Source organism: Schistocerca gregaria, chromosome 5 (genome assembly GCF_023897955.1).
Source record: "Schistocerca gregaria isolate iqSchGreg1 chromosome 5, iqSchGreg1.2, whole genome shotgun sequence".
In the NCBI taxonomy this organism is placed as follows: Eukaryota; Metazoa; Arthropoda; class Insecta; order Orthoptera; family Acrididae; genus Schistocerca; species Schistocerca gregaria.
The window spans coordinates 406,212,722-406,227,402 of record NC_064924.1 but is presented as its reverse complement, the minus strand read 5'-3'; the positions used below and the strand labels follow the sequence as shown (position 1 = coordinate 406,227,402).

The 14,681-nt window shown below is 42.0% G+C and overlaps 1 protein-coding gene across 5 annotated transcripts in view; it reads right to left on the bottom strand.

The window, feature by feature from the left end:
- The window catches only part of LOC126272409 (forkhead box protein B2-like), a 637,167-nt gene that overhangs the window by 610,670 nt on the left and 11,816 nt on the right, over positions 1-14,681 (bottom strand). The window contains exon 1 of one of the 5 annotated variants that reach the window (XM_049975240.1): positions 9,319-9,385. The exons of the other annotated variants lie outside the window; for them this stretch is intronic. The gene's annotated coding sequence lies outside the window, so the exon portion shown is untranslated. Of the gene's footprint in view, positions 1-9,318; positions 9,386-14,681 lie in introns of those variants that run through there. 5 annotated transcript variants of the gene reach the window in all.

Below are 14,681 nucleotides of genomic sequence, written 5' to 3'. Positions count from 1 at the left end.
TCAGACCTGAGTAGAAGGGCAATCGAAGAAACGTGTGCATTGATCTTCCTGAGAGTACCAAGAATGGTTCGGTCGTGTGTTCGCTGGTGATGGATCCTGGATTTTTGAGTACTATCCTGAGACAAAGTGGAAAAGTGAGAAGTGGCACACTGAGAAATAATTTGTTACCCTAGGACACCCTGTCAACCAACTGTTTTAGAAAGAAGTTCTTTAAAGGCGCAGGGAGAGGTGAATCGAGTGAAACTGGATGTTGCATCATGATAACACGCTATTCCTATCAAGGAATTTTTGATCTCAAAAGGCATTGCTGTTGTTTCATAGCCCACCTATTCACGTGATCTGAATTCGTGAGTCTTTTTGTTTCGCCGAAACCGAAAAATTTCTTAAAAAGCGTCGTTTTGGTAATCAGGAGAACATTACAAAAGGATGTGGTCGACATGTTAAAGGCCCTACAACTGAAGTGTATCAGCGCTGCTACCAAGACTGGGAACAACTCCGCCGGCGTATAGCTTGCGAAGGGAACTGCTTTGAAGGGGACAATAATGTTGTTTGACAACAATAGTAACTTTGGCAGATGAAGAATCAGTCTCAGTACTTTTCTCACATCCCTCATAGACGTAGCCAACAGTAATGAAACAATGCTCTCATTCATTCGGCAAAGTACCAAAAATAAAGTCGCACACGGCAGGTGCAAGGCATGTGCGAGAAGAACGGCTGTTCGCCCCAGACGTAAACGTCACACCATCTGCTCTGTAGAAGGGGATGAGACTGTTTTAACATGAGACGTGCAATTATGGAGAGGAAATGCCGCGAATAGTTGCAGGTAGTTGATGAGTTGTAGTGTAGGTAACACACTGATGTAGTTAGAGTTGCAGTACTGAATGATCAGAGCTCGAACAAGTCAGCAAAGGGCTATGATCAGATATTTTTGTGGCAGGCGTAGGAAACCTAATGATATTTAAATTGACGTCAGAAATCCATGTAACGGATGACTGACTTACCGCCAGATTTCCAGCAAATCATTTCCGTCGCATTACAAAATTTGGAAATTTGTGGCAAGGACTATGGGACCATCGATATCTAGGCTTACACACTAATTAATCTAACTTACGCTAAGGGCAACACACTCACCCATGCCCGAGGGAGGACTCCTACCTCCGACGGGGAGAGCAGCGCGAGCCGTGACAACATGCCCCACGCGTTATAAAATAAGGCATGTGGGTATGAGTATTTTCATAAGGCAGGCTTGTAAATTGGTGACCAGAATAATATCACGAAAAACTGAAGACGTGCAGTTTGGAAAGCGGATTGCGTTCGGGAAGGAAATATTTATCAGAGAACCAATCCTGACCTTGCGCACAGTAATGGGCAGCAGAATAAAGAAAAATCACTTAGAAGACCGGGGCTACGGTACAATGAGAGACTAATATATATTTTAAAAACCATGTGGGAGTTTATAAAAATAGAAAGTTTGGGCGGCTAGGGTCAGTTAACGTGAAATTTATCTGATTATCCACGTCATATTTTGAATAACTATAACTGAGAAACCAACGTTTCGGCTACAGTTGCAGTGGTCTTTTGGGTCTACTTGTGTATTTTGAGGCTCAGAGTCCATTACATTTTGTTCAAACTTCTCTTCTGAGCATTGCATTACGTCCCATTTTTCTAGAAACTTTGATAATTATAGCCTCGTGTGACCGAAGCAGTAAGAAATTTCACTGTACTTTATTTCCTTTGGTGGAGAAAATATTAATCCTTTGTCGTCTGTCGCTTCTTGCATTCGGTGTCAGTATTGGTAGTCATCGGCAAATGAGATGCAGACTGCAGTTTTCCTCGCGCTGGATGCAGTCCTCCTGGCTGCAGTTACTCGCCGATAAGCGATCGCGTCATCTGTTGTTCGTGCCGCCTTTTGGGCTCTAATGGCCGGCAATCAGGATGGAGCAGGTCTTACGCCATCCCCTCTTTTCATTATGTTTCGATGTTTATCTATTTTGTTATGCGGGTACCGATGTTTCGTTGAATTTCATTTTCTTGTGACATTTTCTAGTGTTGGGCCATCGCAGATTTGTTGTGTTGGCAAAGACGAATGTAGTCATCGCGCCTCCGTATGATCGTTGCTGTTGGTCTGGCGGTTTCGCCAATGTTGCCTTCTCCACACTACGCTTCAATCGCTAATTTCTACCAATCGTGATACATACTGCACAGAGGTAATAGAAGACTACAGATTCCCACTCCCTCTGCCACGGGAAAAGTATGCCTTCATGTTCGTTATTTGTTACATACTTTTATCTATATGTATCATCTGGCAGAGCCACGTATTATAATAATAAGAATTAGAATACAATCGTAAAAATGTCATCTTAGCGATTGCAAGCCTTCTTCAGAATATACATGTATTTGGTACTCGTTTGTATAAATAGTCACTTGCTTTTTAACGTCATTACTAGGTATCGTCTGGCAGATCTACTCTTTTAATCACTTTACGTCGAATTCAAATTACTTTCTCCCTTTCTTCAATCTCACCTCAATCTGCAGGCGAATTTGCTGCTTTGGCACACAGTTCGAATGGAACGTGTTTGTCACAAACTTGAGCCTCTAATATGTTCATAATGACACATACATTATACGGATAAAGCTCTGGCAAATTTATCTGCTTACGAACACAATGATTTATAATGCCGTATCTTTACTGCGACTCACACGCGCAAGGAAGTGGCAATCGGTTTTTAATAAGGAAAGCGAAGAAGTTCAGTGACTTATAATGTGAGAGTGGTTTCAAGGATGGCTATTACTACATTCAGTAAACGTTCTATTTTTAAATTTGACGCTCGCACTTTATGTGAACGCTTCCAGAACTGCTGTGTCTGCTGTAAACATTACAGCATTTTGGTAAGTACAAATTTCAGTCTGTAATTTCTAAAACATAAATTTTCGACATGTTGGTAAACCAAACATAAATTTGGTATATCTTTGACCTGTTTCTTATAGACAATACTTGGTTAACTATGCGAGTTTCAGTAATGTAAACACGTGTAAGCAACAGCCGAGGAGGAAATAGGATCCCTCCCCCTCCCACAGTCAAGTTTTCGGTTCTTTCCCTGCAGTGGCCACTCTTTCCACAGTAACGTTTCCAATTCCTTGCCCGCAATGGCCACTCTAAAAGTTGGTTTCACAAGTGATGGAGCTTTTCTTATTTTCCTTTTTTTTTTTTACAATATGAGGTGGTACAATATTCAGAAACAGTAAATTCGCGTTAAGACTGGTGTACGAAAGGCTTGCACCTTATCACCACTGTTGTTTATCTTGTACATCGAAGAAGCAAAAAAGGGCGTGGGAGAAAATAACGGAAGAAAAATAACAAGGCAAAGTGAACTGGTAGTAATACTAATGTGCACAAATGACACACCGCTTCTGGACGGATGTAAAAAAAGACATCTTGATAGGAATGGACAGTATACTTGATACAGTATATGATTGAGTCATAAACAAGGCACAGACGAATGTTATGAGGCATAGAAGAAAGGAGAATATAAATACACCGAATTGAGGGACGACACAGTAGTAGAAGCACTCGAGGACTTCTTTCATCTACCAAGCGAGATTGCGAAGGATTGTGGAGACAAAAGAGCTATCAAAAGCAGCTTTGCAGGGGCTAAATGAGCTTTCTTGAATGTAAGAGCTCCAGTGGTACCACATATTGATGTACAAATGAGGGAGAGTCTTCTAAACTGCTCATTATGGACGTGGACCATCCAGAATCCTGATAAGTAATTGGAAGAAGTTTAAACATGGTGGTATTTACGGATTTAATAAAGTGTGTTATACATATCGCTCCCACCTCAGGGACCACTCGCGCAGTAGAATGTATATATTCCAGGTTTCTTGCACAGTTCTGCTACGGAACGAGTAACAAGCTTTGACAGTGTGGGACTGAATTGGCGCGTCAACTGGAAACGTATTCAAAATTTGAAATCTAAGGGGGCCGTACAATTCTTCTGGGCAAAACGTCTAAATTTCCCACAGATTCATCACGAAATTCTGGCCGTAGCCTGTGTGAATCAAATGCAATGACGCGTCCAGTCGTAAGGAAATGGTGCCAACAATTTGACCGAGGCCACTCAGACGTAGTTGTGCCGATCGTGAAGTCCCAAACTTGCACCGCGCTATTTTCGTCTTTTTAGCAACTTGGAAGAAAATTTAAAGGTAAAAGAGATCTTCTAACAATGAGAATGTTTACACAGCGGTTCTCGAATCGTTCCGTGACCAAGAAGCGGATTTCTGTCGTCGTGTAATTGAACGAGTGGTAGAACTTTGCGACCTTTGTTGGCAGATACTTGGTTACTGTGTTGAAAAATAGCGTCCTGTATCTGTGACACTTCGAACTGTAGTGCAGCATTTAATGTAAGCTACTTTGCCTCCTATAATAATGTGTACTTTTAGAAGTTCTTTCGTATCAAGAAATATTAAATGAAAAGTGGATGAGGGAAGTAAGAAATGAGAGGAAGGAAGATTAGTTTAGGATTATGGGTACGAAACTTACCGAAACGTTGCGACAAGACGACGCCACCACTCGGTTGATCACCCGAGAAGATTTCATCACAGGAAGATTAGGGTTTAACACCTCGTCGACAGCGCCGTCCTTGGAGCACGAGTTCGGATTGATTCGAGAGCAGGGAAGGAAATCTGCCGTGCCCTTTCAAAGGAAGTATTCCGGTGATTGCCTGGAGCAATTTTCACAGAAAACGTAAATCTAGTTCGTAGGACTAATTGAACCATCGTCCTCCCTCGCTCGGTAGTATGAAACGAAGAGTAACTGTAAAGGTGGGGTAATAAGTCTACGAAGAGCCTTACCAGAAGAAGCTGCATGTTAGTGTGACAACTACTACAGCCGACTTGGTGCGGAATGGGATGATAAAATGGTAGGGTCACGCATAGACTGTGTAAAAAAGATTACATAGGATACTGACTGTAGTACTTGTGCCAGAGAGGAAAAATTTACCACAACAAAGGTAAATATGGCGGACAGCACCAAACCATTCTAGAGCCTGACTACTTAATACATCTACATGATTATGCTGAAACTCACGCTTCAGTGTTCCATAGTAGGTTCAAAGAACCGCTTTCAGACAACACGGTGTAAAGGATAACTGTTTATAACGTAACGCAGTCATATAGGAGAAATCGAGACGATCAATTTGATGCAGCACATATGTGGTCTGTCAAGCCTCAAATCAGCCTTTAAAACCTGTGTAAGCTTTAGAGCGTGAGCCCTACGCGTGATTACGAATGTCCTATTGCCTTTTTACTCCAAGTGTTTAGTCTGTTAACCGTTAAAAGCTTAATTCTATTCCTCGCTAAAATCGTCTTCTAATCTTCAACAAGCCTTGTTCTTGCGTTTACAAATTGAAAAACTAACGTTTGTGTAAGTTTTATAACAAAATTTTGTATTTGACCAATTAAATCACTTCGTTTCCTTCACCTTCTCATTAAGAGACCACTGTGCTTGTAAGGGTTCGGTTGAAATCGAAATGGAAACGTAATTGGTTTTTTCATTACGTTTAGAATTTTTTTTTCCTTTCACTACCCTCAGTGCAACGTTTAAATTGCTGATGTCAACGCAATAAAAACAAATTAAGAAATCAGAGCGACTTAGGCGTTGGCGTTATGGGGCGAGAGGATGCTCTAAACCCTTGAGCGGCGCCAATACTTCGTAGCTGACGTGGCCTTTGTAGGTCAATCTGATGTAGTTTCCCGACTTGATAGACCACAAGTATCAATATCAAACTGTTTGTCTCGACTTCCTCAGCACCATTGTCGTACGTTGTAAGTAGCTATGGTTTACACACGGTATTTTTCTCACATTCCACAGCATGAGGGGAAAATAACACCTTAATCTTTCCGTACAAGGTCATTTCTCAGTATGTAAGTGGGAGTCAACCAAAGCTGTTTCGTATCCAGACGAGTATGTTGATGACTGTAATTATGGGAAAATATCTCTGTTTCAACCGCAAATCGTTTAGCATATCCATAACATGCTCTTCGTTATTTCGTGATAGTACAAAGACGAACTGCCATTTCCTGACCTTCTTCCCTTTCGGGTTATACTCTTAAGTTATCGGCCATAAAACTTGGAGTCAACCTTTAGATTTTGTATTCCCTGTCATCTTCTGGAGTTAGGGTATGTGACACAATTGATCGTCCATCGCGCAAGACATTTAGTGACTGGAAACAAAAGCGGGTGACTCCTGTACAAATCAAAGGTGAAAGAACAAACGCGAGAAATTACAGACCTATTTCTTGAAAATCCGTTTGCTGCAGTATTCTTGACCATGCTCTAATTTGATGTATACTGAACTTTCTTCAGACTGAAAAGTTTCTGTCCACGATGCGACACGGATTTAGATAGCGTCCGTCGTGGGACACTCAACTTACCCTTTTGCGAACCATGGATGAAGTGCAATAGGCAGATTGCATATTCCTAGATTTCCAGAATGTTTTCGACATTGTGTTCCAGTACAGACTGTTCACGAATGTGTGACATTCGGAATAATTTCTGATGTATGAGCGTGACTCGAGGACTTCGCAAGTAACAGACACAAATACCTTCCCCTGAGCAGAGAGTGTCCACAAGAGAGTTGTGTATCATGAGGAGTACCCATGAAGGTTTGATAGGACCCCTCTTGTTCTCAATATGACGGACAGGGTAAGCAGCAACCTGCGACTGTTTGCCGAAGTCTCTGTAAAATACGAGAAAGTATCGTCGTTGAGTGACTGTGGGAGGTTACTGAATTTCTATTTGATATTTTGAATGGCAGTTTGCTCTAAATGTAGAAAAAAGTAAGTTAATGCAAACGAGCAGGAAACATATTCACGCAGTTTTCGGATAAAATATTAGTGGTGCGCTGGTCGATACACTAGTGTCCATTAAATACCTAAAGAATGGGAATTCCTGGAGATAAGAGGACGTTCATTTCTCAAAAGACTATTGAGAAAATTTAGGGAACCGTCATTTGCGGCTGACTGCAGAACGAGTTTTCTGGCGCCAATCTACATTTTGCGTAAAGGCCGCGAAGACAAGAGAAATTAGAGCTCGTGCAGAGGCATGTAGTCAGTCGTTTTTCCATCAGTCCGCTTGCGAGTCGAGCACGAAAGCGAGCGACTAGTCATAACAGACGCTATCCTCCGCCGTGAACCGTCTAGTCATTTGCGAAATGTGTATATAGATGCGGATATGCTAGATTTTTTGCTCTTAGTAAAGACTCCGAGGTATGGCCTGTCATTGTGTTTCATCTTCTGTTTTATTTCTCGTTCTTAACGCAAGACAAATACTGCACTAAACTGTACACTCAACACCACAGCCGCCTACACAATTCTGTTTACATATCTGACGTGTCTGTTGCACATATTGCCGTAACTGTGTACAATTGAAAGGCTTTTCCCACTCAAAGAGCCATCGGACGTGTGCGAAATAGAATATTACATAACTTGAACAACAGTTATGGCCAAGAGAAGTAGAAGACAATGTACGCCTATGTCACGAATCAGAATAGCGCGATACTCTTTGACAACAGCATTAATAAGGCATACAGTCACGCCACACAAATATTTTCATATAAACGTGCGTGGAGATATTAAGTGCAATGACGACGCAAGCTCAGTCCTAAGTAAAGCAGGTGCCAGTCTCTTGAATACCGATCAAATGTGTTGGGCTGACCGGAGACGTCGAGCGTATATAAGGAAGATTGGTGCGAATGATCATAGCCTTGCTTTCATGGCGTGAGAGTGTAACAGGGTTGCTGAAGAATGCCAGTCGCTAGTTACTCGAAGAAAGACTCCCTACATCTCGCGAGAAGCTATTTAGAAAACTTCAATAGCCATCTCTTCCGGCAAAAACAAGAAATACTTTTCATCCCTCTACGTATGTATCCGAGATCATGCAAATGAAATCAGGCAAACAATACCTCGTACAGTGAGTCTTCCTACGCTCCATCCATGTAGCGATCGGGAAGGAACATTAACATATGGCAGAAAAAATAGACCTGCAGCAGCGCACTTACAGTGATTCGCAGATGTAGCTATGTTTCCCCGGATTGATGCGCGATCCGCAGGCGACCGAATCGACTTACCCAACTACGAGGCGTGTTTTTTAAATAAGTGCCGTTTTGAAATTAAAAAAGTCTTGCTAAAATATCACAATAATTTTATATTTACATGATAGCCTGTACCTTAATCCTCTATTGTGTATAATTTACGTTGAGGCACGTTGTACCTGTTTTTGAATACCCTCCTCATAGAAGTCTGCTGCCTGACTTGTTAACCACTGCATCACCACTGTTTTGACTTCGTCTTAGTCTTGCAGACGCTGACCGCCCAGGTGGTCCTTGAAGTGGTAGACACTGGGCGCAAGATCGAGGCTTTACGGAGGATGATCTAGAGTTTCTCATCGAAAAGATGTGATGAGATCTTTGGTCTGATTCACCACATACGGACAGGCATTGTCTTGCAGCAAAACGATTCCCTTGCTCAACTTCCATGGACTGTTGCTTTCATTCTGGTTTGACGTAGGCCACCCATATTTCATCGCCCGTAACAATTCGGCTTAAGAAATCATCACCATCTAAACGTTTGCTTTGTGCACATCCGCCAACATTTTCGGCACCCAACGTGCGCACATTTTTCGGTAATTCAAGTGCTCTGTCACAACGCCATACAAAACACTACGAGAAACATTAGGAAAGTCATCCCGCAAGGAGGAAATCGTAAAGCGTCCGTTTTCTCTCACCTTATTGTCCACTTCCTCCACCAAACTTTCATTAACGACCCAACGACGCCCACTTCGTTATTCATCATGCACATTTATGCGGCCATCTTTAAATGCTCTCATCCACTTTCTTACCATTCCATTACCCATAATGTTTTCTCCGTAAACTGGACGGATCTCACAATGAATATCGATCGCTTTTAGGCCTTTAGCACTAAGAAATCTTATAACAGTCCGTATTTCACAGTTTTTTTATTCTTCTCTTTCAATTTTTTGTGTTTATTCTAGTGAAACTTACAATGTATCCTTCAGGTTTGCTACTTTTAAATAAACGAAGCGAAAGCAGACAGTCCTTTTACAGGCCGGGAACATGTTGTTCCATAAAATAGTTTCTTACGTACTATAGCACAAAAAGTAGCAGTACCAGGGATCAAACCTGGGGCCCTTCGTACGATAAACTGAAGCTCTATCTACTTCCCCAGGTGAGTTCCACAGAGTAATTGCTTACAATTGTACTTCACTTGTGTTCAGTAGGACATGTGGTATTTCTTACTTACCGTTTACGCACGTTCTCCTGGTCGGCAGCATACAGCACAAACTATACCGGTGTTCTGATTGGTATTCTATCGATATGCAACTTTTGACACCGTGAGTCTCTGAAATCTGAAGGTTTGGGTGTTAGTGCCGTCCGTGCGAAGCCGGGACGGATCGCGAATGTATAGGACGTCTACATATCGGTACCCACTACTTTTATAAATCGCATGAGGCGGCGTCTTTGTAAGTAATTTATTTCCTGAGTACGATAAAAAGAAATTCTACGATTTTACCAGAAAGGAACCTTCGAAACACTGATAAATTTTTCGGTTCAATGCACTAATGGAGTAAGTTAAATCTTTTTATCACACTCTGAGGCGCCAGAAAGTTCAGATCGTTTCTTTGTCGACGAAAACCACGCTGAATAAGGTATCGTGGGTAGTAGATAGTTCCCCCTCCCATGCCACCTGCTATTACAAGGGGAACGGTTTACAGCACTCCACACCGCATATTGATCGCCCGTTTTGCCTCTCCATCTGTGATCGGATCAACAGGGTATTCCTGCGCCGATAACTGCCGTGCACCACGCGTCGTGCTGATCGGAAGGCCGTCCGTACGTTTGGAGTGGCTGACCACCAACTTCGCGTCACGCAATCTGCTGTCTCCCCCCGCGCACAGCGTAGAAAGGCCGGGCACAGGAAACTCGCGATAAATGCGTATTATTCAGGGCAGCACAATCTAAGAAGTATTGGTCGAGAATAGATATCGTAGCTTTAATATTCTGAGCTCAAGCAAAGTAATCTACGGCTTGTCTTATTGCCACGTAAGATGCAATTTTCTCTCCTGAAAGGCGTGAGTTATTTCCCGACAACAGCCATCGTATTTCGTACCTAGAACGCAATATTTCGAACGTGCCTATTATCCACTAAGAAAGCAGAAAAGAAAATCAGAAAATCCTACTATCAAGTCGGTGACTGCCGCAAATAACTCATTTCCATAGCCTGTTATTGTTTCGAAACACGTTTCCCATCACGAAGTCTATGATAATTACTTTTCGATTCACCACGTGGCTGTCGACCAGTGTTGTCACAAAGTGCAAATACTTCACTATCATTTGTGAAATTATACAGCAATTATGATAACTAATAAATAAGCGCAGCTACTAATTACATCCAGTTGATGTTTAGCTACAGACCTATCATTGTGTCATTCTCGGTTTCGAATACCAGAGTTCCTCGACAGGTGAAACGAAAATTTTTCTAATAAACGTTTGAGGCATGTCAGTAGTTAACCTAATGTGAGAGCAATTTGCAATAGCTCAATAAGCTGTCTTCAAAGGTTACAGACGTCACATACTGCATAACGTGCTTCTCATATCTGTGCATTCACCCATCCGTACATACATCCATACACAATTTAAAGTCCCCTGCCGTGTTTTTCTGTCTCCGCGTGGAGACTAATTTCAATAAGTACTACATACGTTTTGTTACAGCATTAATAATAGGCAGACTGATTCACGAGGAAGTTCTGTGTATATAATTTATAAATATTTCCTGCAGATTGGTTGAGCTATGATGATGTTTGTCGATTAAGTCTAGTTCCCTGAGAACTTTCCTGACGTGCGCTGATTAAATCGTATAAGCTGTACGAAAGTGAAGATATGCAGTTACTGAATCTTATTCTCTGAATTTTAATCGTAACTCTGCAGAGTGACCCATAAACTGAATTAACGCTACGATTCCAGTCAAGTCGTCCACCTGTAGATACTTAGTGTCATCCGTGCCAAGCTATGATAATGAATTTAAAATAGCAAAGAAAGAAAAAGACGTATTTTGTCTTGTTGTAGACGTTGAAATAGGAAACGTACAAATATTGTGATAACTGCGTAGTCAAAACTAATTTGAACGATAACCTATTCCAATATTTTTTAAAATTATGACGACAGTTATTCATTCAGAGCCTTTTAAGGGCGAAGGAAAACACGGCACTCCGCCTTTACTTGTTAACAGTAAATTTTGCTTTCACACCAACATATTTCATTGTTTCTCGGAGCGTATTACTCACAGTAAGTGAAATACTAAACGGTATGCTCAACATATCCGTTATTTTTACTCTCATTGGTGGAACATCTGTAGCTGCGTTTGATAGCTTCGTAGCAATACCGCAGTGGGTCATTTGGCACTGTAGACTTACTCCTTCTTTCTTGACATTTCTCATTTCAACAGCAACGTAAATGTATATCCGCTCTCTAGAAAAGGAAAAGTGCAGCAGTGAAAGTAGTGACAATGTATCGTGAGACAGTGCAAGAGTGGATCCGCAATGTGTGTCCTTTGTAGTGGGGCCTTTCCCGATTGCGAGAGTCGCCATCGCAGGAGGGGCGATCCATAGACAATGTCTGGCGCAACCTATACACGTACGTGCAAATTCCGCAGAGACTAGATACCGGTGGCGCATTATAAGTTGTGTACCGGCCACGACTCTACCCCGGATGCCAAACTCTGGTGGTCATTGCTCCTTCTGGGCACGCTTCAAAATTTCAACTGTTTCCTCCCCAAACCATCCAAGCTCTGCAGATACGTTCGTAGATCGAAAATCAGGAGCGGATTCTAGGTGAGGAGGGGTCTCGCAAGGGTCCTGAACCCCTCCCACTCTTCTCTCAAAGAATATTTCAGTCGAAGCATTTATATGCTGATCAAAAAGTCAGTATAAATATGAAAACTGAATAAAGCACGGAATAATGTAGATAGAGAGGTACAAATTGACACACATGCTTGGAATGACATGGGGTTTTATTAGAACCAAAAAATACAAAAGTTCACAAAATGTCTGACAGATGGCGTTTTATCTGATCAGAATAACAAAGTAAGACAAAGCAAAGAAGATGTTCTTTACAGGAAATCCTTAATATGTCTACCATCATTCCTCAAAAATAGTTGTAGTCGAGGTATAATGTTGTGAAAAGCACTGTAAAGCCTGTCAGGGGCTTATGGTGAGGCATTGGCGTCGGATGTTGTCTTTCAGCATCCTTAGTGATGTCGGTCGATCACGATACACTTCCGACTTCAGGTAACCCCAAAGCCAATAATCGCAAGGACTGAGGTCTGGGGACCTGGGAGGCCAAGCATGACGAAAGGCCGGCTGAGCACACGATCATCACCAAACGACGCGCGCAAGAGATCTTTCACACGTCTAGAATTTTTTTTTTTTTTGGTTCTAATAAAGCACCATGTCATTCCAAGATGTGTGTCTATTTTTAACTCTCTATCTACATTATTCAGTGGTTTATTATGTTTTCAATTTTATACTGACTTTTTGGTCACCCGGTACATCGACTTCTCTATATCACAGCTAACTTTCCGAGAGGAAGTGGCACGCAGTATAAAGCGTCTCGAAAATAGTAATGAATTCTAGAAATTACCAGCTACGTTTAACACAAGATACTTCCCAGTTGCATGAATGTGTTTCTGACCACGTGGCTGGTGATTCGCCCTAAAAGTAACATTTTTCAGCCAGCTAAAGGCGCACATTCAGACACAGACCGTACGTGCGGTCAGTAAGAAATCTCACCCGATTCTTGAGTCTGCAGGTAGAACCAGCAAACCATGGGAAGTTGAGGAAGACAATACAGAGGGAAAGACCCTTTAAAAAGAGAAAAAGTACAGACAGGCTAACTTCCCAAACGCAGGAGAAAACGCTCATGCTAATGCTTACGCTCATTAAGTTCGTCTATCTACGGAAAAATATGCAATTATTGGTGCCTTGTCTTACACATGCACGAGTGATAATTGGTGTCATTCTTGCGACAGCCGGCCGCGGTGGTCTCGCGGTTCTGGGCGCGCAGTCTGGAACCATGCGACTGCTACGGTCGCAGGTTCGAATCCTGCCACGGGCATGGATGTGTGTGCTGTCCTTAGGTTAGTTAGGTTTAAGTAGATCTAAGTTCTAGGGGACTAATGACCACAGCACTTGAGTCCCATAGTGCTCAGGGCCATTTGAACCATTTTTTTCTTGCGACAAGCCTGAAGATGACGTGGTTGGAACGTCAAAACTGTTTGTTTAACAAAGCAATATCAAAATAACAGCTGTAGGTGCAGTATTGTTACGTTTCATCGGCCAGCCGCTGTCCCACGCTCGTGTACCCAAGATGGAGTTACTGTTACTAATACTTCAATATGCTCGCCAGTCTGGGATTCATACCACATAGGACTGACAGAGAAAACAGAGAAGATCCAAAGAAGTGCAAAGCGATTCGTTACAGATTCATTTAGTAAGCGATAAAACGCCACGGAGATGCTCAGCATCTCAAGTGGTAGACGGGGTGAGAGATGAATTCTGCATTACGGTCTGCCTTTCCGTTAAAGCTCCCAGAGCGTACGGTCCTAGAAGAGGCAACAAATATGTTGCTTCTTCCTTCCTGTATCTGACGAAATGACCATGAATATAAAATTAGATTCCAGTTGACCCGGAGACTTACCGGAAGTTGTGCTTCCCGCGAAACATTTGCTTCCGTAAGCGGAAACGGGGTAGCTGGGCCAAGTACTCTCTGCCACAAATCGTAAGGCGGCTGGCGGAGTACAGACGTAGATGTAGATTTCTCTACATTACAAGTTCGCGTAAGCATAGTCGACTTGTTATCATAATCGTTGTTCTGATTGAAATACTGGTAATAGCGTGCACAGACTTCGATTTTATACTGCGTAAGTTAAGACGTTGTCAGAGTTGTGAGATACTGTTGCTCTTAAGGTTCTCAAATCGATTGCATTACTTCTGTACTTTCCTAATTTTCGAAAAAAAGACTTTGAAGAGTTACATATTTTGAATTACAGTTTCGGGATCTTCAACTTATCCATGTTATGTGGAATTTGTCGAAATCTGCTATCGCATTTTAAAATGTATTAAATAATGTGTTTGCTTCTGTCACTTTGATTTACACATGTGTTCCGGTTTGAGCCGTTCAGCAATTTGAACTGTGATGAGGTCCGTTTCACTGGTGTGTCAGTGAGGTTATGAACCGAAATTTGTCCATTTTTGCTGAATCCTTGTCTGAGACAAGGGGGCTTAAGAATAAAACCAACCTCGTCACTTCACACTTTCACACTGAGCTGATTACATTTCGAAAAGGAAATTCAAAAATGTGTACTGACGGTGTTATGTGTACTCTCGCGCACTTTGTGTAAGTCAACGACATATTCATCGAACATGAACAAATTTCAGTACGTAATCTCACTGGCACAACAAGAAAATCATCACACTCCAACAGAATCTGTATTTAAAAAATTAATGTACGTGCAACTGTGAAGCACCTGATTATTGCAGCATGCTTCCGAAACGCTTCAAGCCAATCAGTATTGGTGAATAAAAGGAACTGAAGCTGAAAAACAAGAAA